This window comes from Aedes aegypti, chromosome 2 (genome assembly GCF_002204515.2).
Source record: "Aedes aegypti strain LVP_AGWG chromosome 2, AaegL5.0 Primary Assembly, whole genome shotgun sequence".
Taxonomy (NCBI): domain Eukaryota; kingdom Metazoa; phylum Arthropoda; class Insecta; order Diptera; family Culicidae; genus Aedes; species Aedes aegypti.
This window is the reverse complement of record NC_035108.1, coordinates 404910967-404923006: the sequence shown is the minus strand read 5'-3', so window position 1 is coordinate 404923006 and position 12040 is coordinate 404910967. Positions and strand designations below refer to the sequence as shown.

At 39.2% G+C, this 12040-nt stretch overlaps 1 long non-coding RNA gene and 1 pseudogene across 2 annotated transcripts; both read left to right on the top strand.

Moving 5' to 3' along the window:
- The first annotated feature begins 2660 nt into the window (after positions 1 to 2660).
- On the top strand, positions 2661 to 5346 carry LOC5571846 (annotated as a pseudogene). The gene is made up of 3 exons (XR_002500882.1): positions 2661 to 2806; positions 3177 to 3255; positions 4900 to 5346. The product of XR_002500882.1 is annotated as a 60S ribosomal protein L34 (transcript).
- Positions 3262 to 4820, top strand: LOC110677000. Its single transcript, XR_002500883.1, has 2 exons — positions 3262 to 3927; positions 3982 to 4820. It is a non-coding gene; the product is annotated as an uncharacterized LOC110677000 (long non-coding RNA).
- Positions 5347 to 12040: the final 6694 nt, after the last annotated feature.

Sequence of the window (12040 nt, the reverse complement as noted above, 5' to 3'; positions counted from 1 at the left end):
TTTGTCTGTGGGATATTCTTTTATAATGACATGTTGTCGAAAATATGATTCGTTTTTTGGAACATGAACCTTTTTCCGCTTCTTGGCTTTAAGTCCTCTCTGGGCATTGCTTCTCAGCTTAGTATTCAATGAGCACTTCCACTGTTATTAACCTGGAGAACTTTCTTTGCCAAAGTTGCCATTTTCGCATTCGTTATATCGTATATCGATGATACACTATGCCCAGAGAAATCAAGGTCATTTTCGTTACGAAAAGATCCTGAACTGATCGGGAATCGAACTCAGACACCTTCAGCATGATTTTGCTTTGTAGCCGCGGACTCAGGGCTTTTCCCCTAGTTTTATTATAAAAAAAAACATTTCTCATATAAATTATGATCTTGCTCATTGTTTTTAACCTTCCAGCCGTTTGCGCGTCAAAAACCACCGCTACTGTGAATGAAAAACGAGCAGTGTTGTACAAAATACAACAGCGACTGAAGCGTTAAGCTAATGAATGGACCAAGATAAAAACTATCACCAATGGGAGATAGAGGAGGATGTTCTCTTCATCGTGGGCATTGTCCAAATAAGTGTAAAAGCTACAAACTTGGTTACCAATGACTTTTTTTAAGGTAAGATCATAAATCAAGCGAGAAATGTCTTTGTGCAGGGGGGGTGAAATGAGTCATAATTAGCTACCCAACATTGATTCAACATGACGTCTAGTGTCTTTGTTTTGATTCGTTTGGGACTGACAAAACATATGATTTTTTGGATAGGTGATATCAATGATACCTCACTGATGCGTAAAACATTAAACAAAATGCTGAAAAAAAAGCAAAAGCGCCATCAAACACGACGATTCAACGCAATATATTTAATTGACAGAAACTAGCACTAGCAGCCAATGAGCCATGTACTCGAAAATCAGGAGTAAGTTAGGGCAAACCGACCAGAAAGTAGGTACCAAACGCGAAGTACCAAAAACGATGTTGAGGAAGAGCCCAAATGTATGCAGGATGACAGCCGTGTCAGTCCTCTGTCTTTGTTCTACTAAATTCTCGCATAATTTATGATCTCGCCCCAATAGCCATGGGTACCGAGTATGTAGGTTATTGTTTTTATACAAAGAATTTATGGGAATAAAAATTTTCACTACTGCAATGTATGCCCTCATCTAGGGTAACCAAATTTTCCTACGCGGCATCACTATTGTACGTACCTGCCTCAAACTGCAGAAGCAGGTTCGTCACACTCGGGCTCAGATTGGGTACCACTTCTAGTACTGGCATTTGGTCCCTCGGTAGTACAAAAGGGTACCCAAGTTTGACAGATCGCAGTACACTTTCACGGCATTCTAGATTACCTTATGAGCCATAAAATTTTGGGCAACTGCAAGGGACATGGAGGTCTTTAATTTGTCTTTTGGCAGAAGTTTTGTGTGAAGCTGGGTGTTGCGGATTAGACTCGATATGCTTGTCAAGCGGGGAGCCTGATAGGCCAGGAGAAGTGGATGAACTTGTCATTCATTTTTCTGTCAATTCTCATACAAATCTACTTTTTCTTTGACAGAAATTCACTCTAGGTGAACCACTTCCCCTGGCCTATTTTCGGAGCCAAACATTTGAAATCGAGGTTATGTTTGTTTCGGATGAATTACTAAGAAGAGTCAAGGAGTATCAAAATCAAAAACCAAAAAAGAATTTATTTTGTTTTGACATTTTTTTACAAGTATCGAATAAAAATTTATTTTTCTCAATTTTATGATTTTTAATTCATGCTTATTCCGTTTGACATTTGTCTTTGATACAACCATACTTCGACTGACGAATTTTTGATTTGCGTGGTTTTAATCGAATCGTAAAGATTTATGTTCAGTGGTATCATTACTCCGAACAAAAAAAAAAGATGAGCTCTGATCCAATGTCTTCGTTTTTGTCTAGTAATTATTCATAAAATTTGAGCCACTTTTGAGCGGAGAATAAAATCCGTCGGCAAAAACGATAAGAAACTCAAAAAATCCTTTCCTGTTGTTCCTTCGGTAACCTTTAATCGAGGCATCGTGTTTGTAATGAATAAGTAGTTATGGGGTAAGAATAGAATTGTTAGGACAACAATCAACTTCCCGAAGACTTTCGTATGAACATATCCATATTTCATATAAAGCCCAATCGAGTCCAAATGTTAACAAACTTTGAGGAAAGTCAATGGGTGTTTGAAACACATTCAAGCTCTCCAGAGAGAGATCGGAGAGCAAAATTTCGGGAGCAGAGAACTTTGAATGACGTTTGAGGGACTATACGACAAACACAATTCGTCACAAGAAACATATTTCAAGATTTGCATGAAAATTAAGAGGGGGTTCAGTCGCAGTAACCCAGTGTGAAGTATTAAGAGTGCACTCTTGAATATGGTTTCCTGCGAGACCCAGCAAACAAACAGCGCCACTGGTGAAAACTTAGTGTTCAAATTGATTAGGTAGGTGCACAGTTGCGGACATAATGGTTCCCTATTTCGCCATACGTGGTAATTTAATTACACCATTAAATTAAGCGAGCAAGTTAACTTTTTGACTTTATATTTGGGACACCCTAGTGTACAACCAAGTGCGTGGTAGCTGTGTGGCAATGTGATATAAAGCACATTGGCTGTGTTGGTTTCAAATTAGCGTGCCGCGCGCAAACGCAAACTCCCGATTTTTTGACAGCTTTCGCGTCGTCCATCGTAATCTTCGCGTTCGCGTGCTTCCGCCCAAACGTCAACCATCGGAGTTGTCTTCCTTTCCGTCACTTTAGTTTGAATAAAGTAGACACATTTTGTCAAGGTGCGCGAAATTTTCGATAAAATACGCCGTTTTATTTTGTGCGAAATCGCGGGGAAATCAATTCGGATGTGCTGCCGAAATGTTGCCGTGGAGAAATTGCGAAATAAGTGATGGATTTCGGTTCGGAGGACGGTGTTTTGAAACCCGGTGGCGATTTGTTGACGTCTGGTCTCTAACCTGAATTTTGCCGGAGTGGGATTTTGTTTTTGAATGTTTTTCGTCCGCTGGTTAGGGAACCGGAGGGGGTTATTTCCCAGTGAAGTCCGTACGGCACATCCGGATTGCTTCCCTGAGATGGCGATTCGAAGAAAACGGAGTCGTTTTATGAACTAATCGGCAGTGATTGTAATTCATTGTTTTCACTTTTTAGCTAACTCGCCCAAGATGGTCCAGCGATTGACTCTGAGAAGACGTCTGTCTTACAACACCAAGTCCAACAAGCGACGTGTGTAAGTATTCCACGGATACTATCTTCCCCGGGGGCATTTGAATTGATTGACCGCACAACTTTTTGCTACCATCAGAAAGTTCGAAAACAATTGTGACTTTATGATGCTACCTGTTAGTGCTAGAGAAACCAATAGCCATATCCTTTTGCCTGTTGAATTCGGTTCCCAATCCGGGGACAATCGAGTATCAGCACTTCCATCGGATATGACAAATTAATTCCCCAGAAACTAACACGGAACAACCATTCTTAAGCGAGAAAGTCGCATAATTTTTTGCTACCATTGGTCACGATACAAACCTCTAGTTGATTAGTGCTACAAATTGTGCAAGAACAAACCAAGACATTCCTTTGCCTATTGATCTGTCCGCGAATTATATGACGATTCAATACTTCCATCGAATGGTCACAGCTGTTCCTGCTGTTAGTTTCAGGGGGAAATTGGATTGGTTGTGCTGAAGATATTGTCGATTTTGTTCAATAACACTAATGGTTAATACTTAATAAGGTTTCTTCAAGTCTCTATTTTGACCGAAACAGTCTATAACGTTACTTTACTCCTTATTTTTCATTGTAGTGAATCATAAAGAAGAATACTAGAGGATTTAAGAAATACTTCAGATTATTACGTGACATTCCACAGATTCTTAAGGTTTATCGCAGATTCCTACAGGTAAACTTTCAGTTTTTTTTCTCCTGAGGTTCCTACTCGAATACCTACTTTTAGGAACTAGACCCCTTACAGAAATCTTGGACGAATTTCAGCAAAATCGATTGAAGAATCACTGGATGAACTCTACTTCTAAGAAATTATGAAAGAATATTTTTCCAGAGATTCATCATTTAAAATATTCAGTCGGTATAACCCTGGCATTGGTTTTTACTGAGTTTTTAAGGCAATCGCTTAGGGATTTCTGCTCCAATTTACGGCCAATTCGTATAGACATTTTCATATGGATTCCTTCAAGAGTTCATCCACGGTCACTCTTAAGAATTGCTCAAAAAAAAAAGTATTCGAGCACCTTTTTTAGAGTTTTTCCGGGAATTCGTCAATTAATTCGTAAATAAAGTAGTTCCTGCAGCATTTCATCCCGAGTGTAGTACACGACACTGAAGACGGCCTTACAGTTTGAGGTCGAAATACGCGTATCTGTCAAAGGATACAAACTCTAGATGAATTAAAATGGTTATAGTACTAAATTCGGGGTTTCATTACTTATAGGCATTCCACTAAACAGCTTGAACATTTATTAACAAAATGTTCAAGTTATCAGCTTGCTTTCTCCAATAAAGTTTGTAGGTTTCAACTTAAAATTTACAACTTTTTGGAGAAATGTGAAACAAATGTGCCATGTTTAAAACAAATGCCCGAAAACTAACACGGAACAACAATTCTAAAGAGAGAAAGTCGCATAATTTTTGCTTACCATTGGTCAACGAACCCGCTAGTTGATTAGTGCTACAAATTGTGCAAGGAACAAACCGAGACATTCCTTTGCCTATTGATCTGTCCGCGAAATACATGACGATTCAATACTTCCATCGAATGTCAACAGTTGTTCTGGTGTTAGTTTTTGGATGAAATCGTTTTGTATTGGAGATATTGTCGATTGTTCACTAACCACAAATGCTCTCTCTCTTTCAGTGTCCGCACGCCCGGTGGCCGTCTGGTGTACCTGTACGTCAAGAAGCAGCGCACCGTGCCAAAAATGCGGCCAGTGCAAGGAGAAGCTGAGCGGAATCAAGCCATCCCGGCCGAGCGAGCGCCCACGTATGTGCCGCCGTCTGAAGACCGTGACCCGAACCTTCGGTGGTGTCCTCTGCCATCGTTGTCTCCGTGAACGCATCGTCCGTGCATTCCTGATCGTATGACAGAAGGCGTCAAGGTGCTGAAGGCCCAACAGCTCGGCAAGCCCATCAGCAAGCCACCGAAGATCCAGAAGACCCCGGCCAAGGCCGCCAGCAAGAGCAAGTAAGGCGCTTGTGACCGTGGTTCGAGTGTGGAAGCCAAGGGGGAAGCAGGAGGAGGTGTACTATATAAGAACATGCTAATGGAAAAAAGAATAAATCCGGTTAAAAAAAATTTACGGAACCATGTCGGTAAGTTTTATTTTGTTTAATCCGAAAGTCGTTTCTCTAGCTAGATTTGTTGTAATGATTTATCTATCTTCTTTTTCTATCAAATAAGGTGTAAACTATGACTAAAGTCGAGTAGCAATTCTTTTCTAATCTGTGTTCAATTAAATTATGACGAAATAATATTTGACGATTATGTACTAAATTAAAGAGACCAGACGTCCCTCGTTTCGCGGAACAGCGCAATTTTCAACATGATATTACATGCGTCAAAATTATTTGGTTGACTGAAAAAGTATTCAGACCATGATTTGGATCTAAAATGGTCGTAGAAATACATATCGATTACAGAAAATGTTTGATTGGGAACAAAGATCTGACAAGGCGTCTCGCGTTTTGCGGACATATATGGTCGCTTAATACTAAATCCAAAGTACCGTAAAACGGGGTGAATAGAAAAAGTGGGGCGAATAGAAACAAAGTGACCTACAGGTAGAAGAAATGCGTCTTTTATGTAAAGATAAAACTTTAAAAAACCCTACTGAAATATATTTTTTCCATTAGTTCAATAGTTAACAGAGTATCGACAGACTATTTTCAAATCATTAATTTTGCCACATTTTGCTAAAACAAAATAAGAAGAAAATATTGAAATCTCAACCCATTTTTGATAGCTTGAAACATCCGCCATTTTTGACAATTTGTAACATGATGTTTTTTAATAATTTCAATTTTTTTTCTTTACTACTTGAATTCGTTTATGATATTCTTTAAGATGCACTCGAACAAGTGTTTATTTTTCCATTTAAATGAAAAAAGTATCGATATTTACAGAACAGTTGTTTCTATTCGCCCCATTGCGGGGTGAATTGAAACATACCAATTTTTACACATATTTGTACGAATAATTTTTGTTTTTAATGGCAATTGGGGTCTCAGCTAAGGAAGACGGGACCCATTTGAGAGTAATAAAAATGGTTTTATCTACACGGTTTTAAGTTGAACATATTCAAACATGTCGGAGAGTGTTTCATTCGCCCCAATTTTCGGTACCTGCCTAAAACAGCAATCAATCAGTGATCAATTTATCGTTCTAAAACCTTCTTTACGATTTTTTTTATTAAATACCATCAGTGCACCAGATTCCGCCTCATTTTAGGGAAGTTATGTGTTTCAAATGTTTATTATTATTATTATTTTTATGTTTTATTTAAGACACTTTACCATTTGTCATGGCATTCGTGTCTACATGTTTATTATAAAATAAATATTGTTTCGATCAATACTATTTTTATGTCACAATGTAGCTCAAGTATAGAATAATCAGCGGCAGAATAAAAGAAATAGAAAAACTCATAAACAAATATTTAATTGCCTTTGTGCTGCATCTAAGTGTTCTATTTCCGCTCACGGCAAACAGATTTCGTGACGAACTTTACTAAAAATGCATTAATGCGAAAAATGTTGGTTTTTGACACGAAAAATCAATTTTTACACTATTGAGCGGAAATAAGGCATGAGCGATACTGTTGCAGTGAAGTGTCATAAAGTTGAAGGGGAAAATAAGCTAATGAAATGAGGCCTAATTGGTGAGCTCGTTTTATTAATTTTTATTCAAATATATAGGGTAGTAAAGTGGTTTCAAAAAATCATCCTTCCTTCACAACCGCCTTATTTCGATTCTAGATCAAATTCTGAGTGTCCTCTCAAAATTTGAGGCTTATTTAGATGAAAGCTGAGACTGCACAAGCCCTTCAAGTTTGTATGGGAACTACTATGAAAAAAAGCAAACCCCGGATAAAAAAATACAATACAAAAACAATATAAACGTATTGAAACAGTACCATTCAATATATTGGAAATATAATACAGTATATTGTAAAATGACAATACAATTACAGTACAATATATTGTTTTTGAACAGTGCACTGTATGGTATATGAGATTTTTGCAATATAATGTATGGGTGGTTAAGTATCGTAACAATACAAATATAGATATTTTCTCATACAAACATTTTGAAAATACAATACGATATATTGTCCATGTATTGTCTTTATGAGCAATTCGTGTATTGTTGTACAATATAAAAACAATTCAACGAACTGTATCATGGTTGCATTCGTCGTACAGCTAATGTCAAGTGACTTCTAAAAAACTACTTATTTTTACTTTTCGAATATTTTTTACCCAACATTTCTTGCTTTCTGAACTTGTTTTGTTTATTTCTTTCAGCAAAGCTACATAGAAAAAAGCAACAGTTGATTTACGCGAAAATAGGAATTTGACCAAAATGTAAGGTATAAAACCAATTAAAAACAATGCAATGTTCTGTTACAATATATTATATTGTTGTTGAATTGTATATCCAAACAAGAATATATTGCTTCGACATTCAATTTACAATACGCTGTATTGTATCCAATACGTTATATTGTACATAATGTTTATTCCATTCACTGAATGATACGTTTTTATCCGGGAAGCAATTCATTCAATCGGTCATAGTGTTTTTCCATATACTCCTAAGGGTTAGAGTAACGCTGATGCTGTTAGATACATTGATCAGCTACAACCTTGACGAAGACCGTCTTCGGACGACTCAGTAATTGACATCATTGATAGTGGGTTGGAGAATGTTGAGAGTGTGGACTAGATTGGAGGAACTAAAGCACGAAATTCGTAAAAATGTAAGCCAGTATAAGTCTAAATGAGGCCTGTAGAGACTATATTCTGGTTGTAGTAATTATTTTGCACATCCCTAGACTGGCTAATCGAGTCTGTAGTCTGTGTGTTAAGTCATCGCTCAGTCTACTACCACTCTTGGATAAAAATACGGGGCAGTTAGTCGTTATTCGGTTGCCTGTCATTCAAGTCGTGGTTGGAAAAGGCTGGGGCTCGATTAGTTTGGTTTGTCCATGGTTGGAGGTTCACATTTCAGAAGTGGGATTCGATTCGCACGATCATTTTGCGAATTACATAGGAAAGTGTAATTGTAAGTATGATATATGTTGCAGAAGTGGAAGGTTTATGACTAGATCGAGTTTACACGCTACATATTGGATTACAATCCGCACGCCATTCATTATGGGATTGTATTGTAATGGGTAAGAAAAATGTGCAAATAATTGCGCATGTGTTGACTTCCGGTGAATCTGATAAGAGAAAATTCATAAACTATCACATGTGTTCATCGTGTTTTAATTGTCATTTATTTGTTTGTTGAAAAGTATGTGTTGTTTGTGTGTGTGTGGCGGCCGCCCATGGATGTAATGAGACTATGGAGGAATGTGTGTGATGCAAAAACGTTAAGCGATGATGTATTGGTGAAATTTATTGAGTACGTTAGTTCGAAAATGCAAAAAGACCGCCATTGCTAAAATATTTTGTCAGTCGATCGGACGCTTCGCGATTACTGTGCAAAATTAAATTGATAAAAAGTAGAGCTAGCAAAGAATACTCTTGTGTAGTGAGCAAGATTTCTTCCGAAGAAAATTATTGTAAGTGTTTATGAATTCGCCTCAGAACAAATCGCTTAAAGATAAATTCACTTCGATTGTTTTAGCCTGTCATCGGCCATTGTTAGCCAAAAGCTTCTTGTTTTCTACGTATACGACAAATCAGTTACAGCTACAGTTACAGTTACAGTCCTGAAAATGATTTTGCTTGGTTACCGTTAATAATCAATTATTTAAATAGTCAACATGAACCGTGTGCGTGTTGATTATGATCGTCATCCGAGACGAGTTAACCATCGAGACGAACAAGATGGAGGCCTCGCGATGCGCTCAAAACGAGGTGGAGGCGATCATATCCGAATTCGATCCAGACACGAATCGTGGTCAATCCGCAGAAGAGTGGCTCAACGAAGTAGATTCCATGGCAGAGATCTTCGGATGGGACCCGAGACGGACACTATTGTATGCCTGCATGCGCCTCAAAGGGCCAGCAAAGTTTTGGTTGATGGCTGTAAGCAAGAGCTTCGCACTTGGGAGCTCTTCAGAATGAGGTTATTGGAAAAATTTCCCCACTGTCGTTGACACGGCTGGAATTCACAAAAAACTTCTCAACTTGAAACGAAAGCCAGACCAATCAGTGGAATCTTATTTTCACGAAACAGTCGCCTTGGGTCGGAAGATAAGACTGTCGGATGATTTGATCAAACACTATTGATTAAAGGCCTTCCGTATGCTTCGACTCGTGCCGTCATGGCGCAGGATCCAGCCGTTACTCTGCCGCAGTTCCTGAATGCATTGATCCGGGTAGAACGAGCGACGAAGGATGGAGAAAGGCGAGATGCTGCTAACGCTGGACGATTTGGGATGAACAAGACAATCGGTCGAAAATCAATGGACGCCAGAAAATCTACAGATAACAGTCGAGTTGACACTGTTAACCAAAACAAGACTCCAGCCAGCACTGATCCGCAGCCAGGTTCGTCGAGGAAGCTGACACAAACTCCGACAAGTCAGAAAAGACAGTGCTTTATTTGCCGATCTGAGGACCATCTCGCGCGCAAATGCCCTCAACGCAAGGATTTTCGTTCCGAGGTGGTACAGAACCGCGCCACCATGTAAACAATGTGGTTTACACAAAAATCGCTATCATCAAAGGATTTCAGCTTACTGCCTTCATTGACTTAGGTAGTGAGAGAACGCTTATGAAAGAACATATTGCGAGGACACTGGCGATTAATGTTGAATATGAGAGGTCACTGCTCAAAGGATTTGCTGGTGGTGTGTGCGTAACAGTTGGAGCTGTAACGGAAATATCGAAATAGATGGAATCGTGAATGAACTGAGGATTCTAGTTGTTCCAGATGATGTAATGCAGTATGACATCCTAGTAGGGGATGATTTCTTCCGTAAAGCAGGCGTAAGTGTGTTGAAGACAGCAGATACACTGACCATCCAATGTGAGAAATCATCGATCGTTGAGAAAGTGAAATCCGGGAATACTGTTCGACCACCACTGACAATCGACGATCTGAATGTTGAACCGGCTTCACCCGAAAACGTAAAGTTACAACTGGTTGAACTGGTTAATCGTTATCGTAATTGTTTCGCATTGAACCTCAAGGAATCGGTTACACGGATATCGAAACAATGCGCATCTCACTCAAGGAAGATAAGGTGGTAAGACATGTTCCCTATAGGGTTGCATACGGTCAGCGCAAATACTTGCAGAACGAAATAAAAGACCTTCTCGAGAACGACATTATAGAGGAGTCAACGTCTGAGTTTGCCAGCCCAGTAGTAATCGTACCAAAACGCACTGGTGGACATCGGATGTGCGTGGATTACCGTATGCTTAATGCCATCATCGAAAAGGAATATTTTCCCAGCAATCTCGTAGAAGAAGAGATCAACAATTTGAGCGGCAAACGTGTGTTCACATTGTTGGATATGATGAATGGTTACCTTCAAATCGGCGTTGCTGAGGACTCCCGCAAATACACCGCCTTCGTTACACCGGATGGTCAATATCAATTCAAGCGTGTGCCATTTGGTCTTTCCAACTCCGTCAGTGTATTTTGCCGAACGATGAGCAAAATCATTGAGCCATTGAAAGAAGAGGGTATTTCATTCTATTTCGACGACGTCCTGATTGCCACCAAGACGGAGGAAGAAAATTTGGCACTACTTGAACGCTTTCTTATCGAGGTTTCAAAATCAGGTATGACGCTTAAGGTGAGTAAATGCGAATTCTTCAAAACATCGTTAGAATATCTGGGACATGTCGTCACGGAGGGATGTGTATGTCCTGGAGAAACTAAAACTGAAGCCGTTGAGAAGTTTCCTGTTCCTGTTGATCCAAGAGGCGTTAGACAGTTTTTGGGTCTCACAGGATATTTTCGTCGCTTCGTACAAAATTACGGTCAAATAGCAGCTCCACTCACAAGGCTTACTGGTAAGGTTCCCTTTGTTTGGGGTGAAGTGGAGGAGAATGCATTCCAGAATCTGAAATTTGCATTAACTAGGCGGCCGGTTCTGGCTTTGTACAATCCCAGTCTTGAACATGAAGTTCATTGCGACGCGAGTAGCTTTGGGTTAGCAGGGAATTCTCATACAGGTCAATGAGAAACACGAAGCTCAACCAGTAATGTATTTCAGTAGAGCTACAACCGATCCAGAATCCCGATACCACAGCTATGAATTAGAAGTTTTGGCCGTAGTTGAAAGTTTGAAAAAATTTCGCTACTACTTGCTTAACAAACACTTCACCGTTTACACAGACTGCCAGTCGCTAGCTTTAACGCGAGCTAAGAAAGAACTCAATCCTCGTATAGCTCGATGGTGGTTAACAATTCAAGAGTTCTCTTTTGATTTGAAATTTCGATCTGGACGGCAAATGAATCATGTTGATAGTCTCAGCCGAAATGTAGTACGACCTACTGAAGAAACTGAACGAGTCATGGCGATAAATGTGGATAGCTTCGATTGGGTTGCTGCACTTCAACTACAAGATGGAAAAAATCTGCAAGGTAAAAAAATGAGTAGAAGCATTAACCTAAGAATGCTAATGTCGCTGCTGTTCGTGTTACCAACATCTAGTTTGCCACGAACTGACAGCCTGAGTACCGGGCATCAAAGTGTCAAATTAATTATAAAAACATAAACAACGACAAGGCATTGAACAAACAATGAAAAACCATAATTAAAGGTAATAATAATTAAAATCAGTTTTGTGACAACAGCGCTACTAGCGTT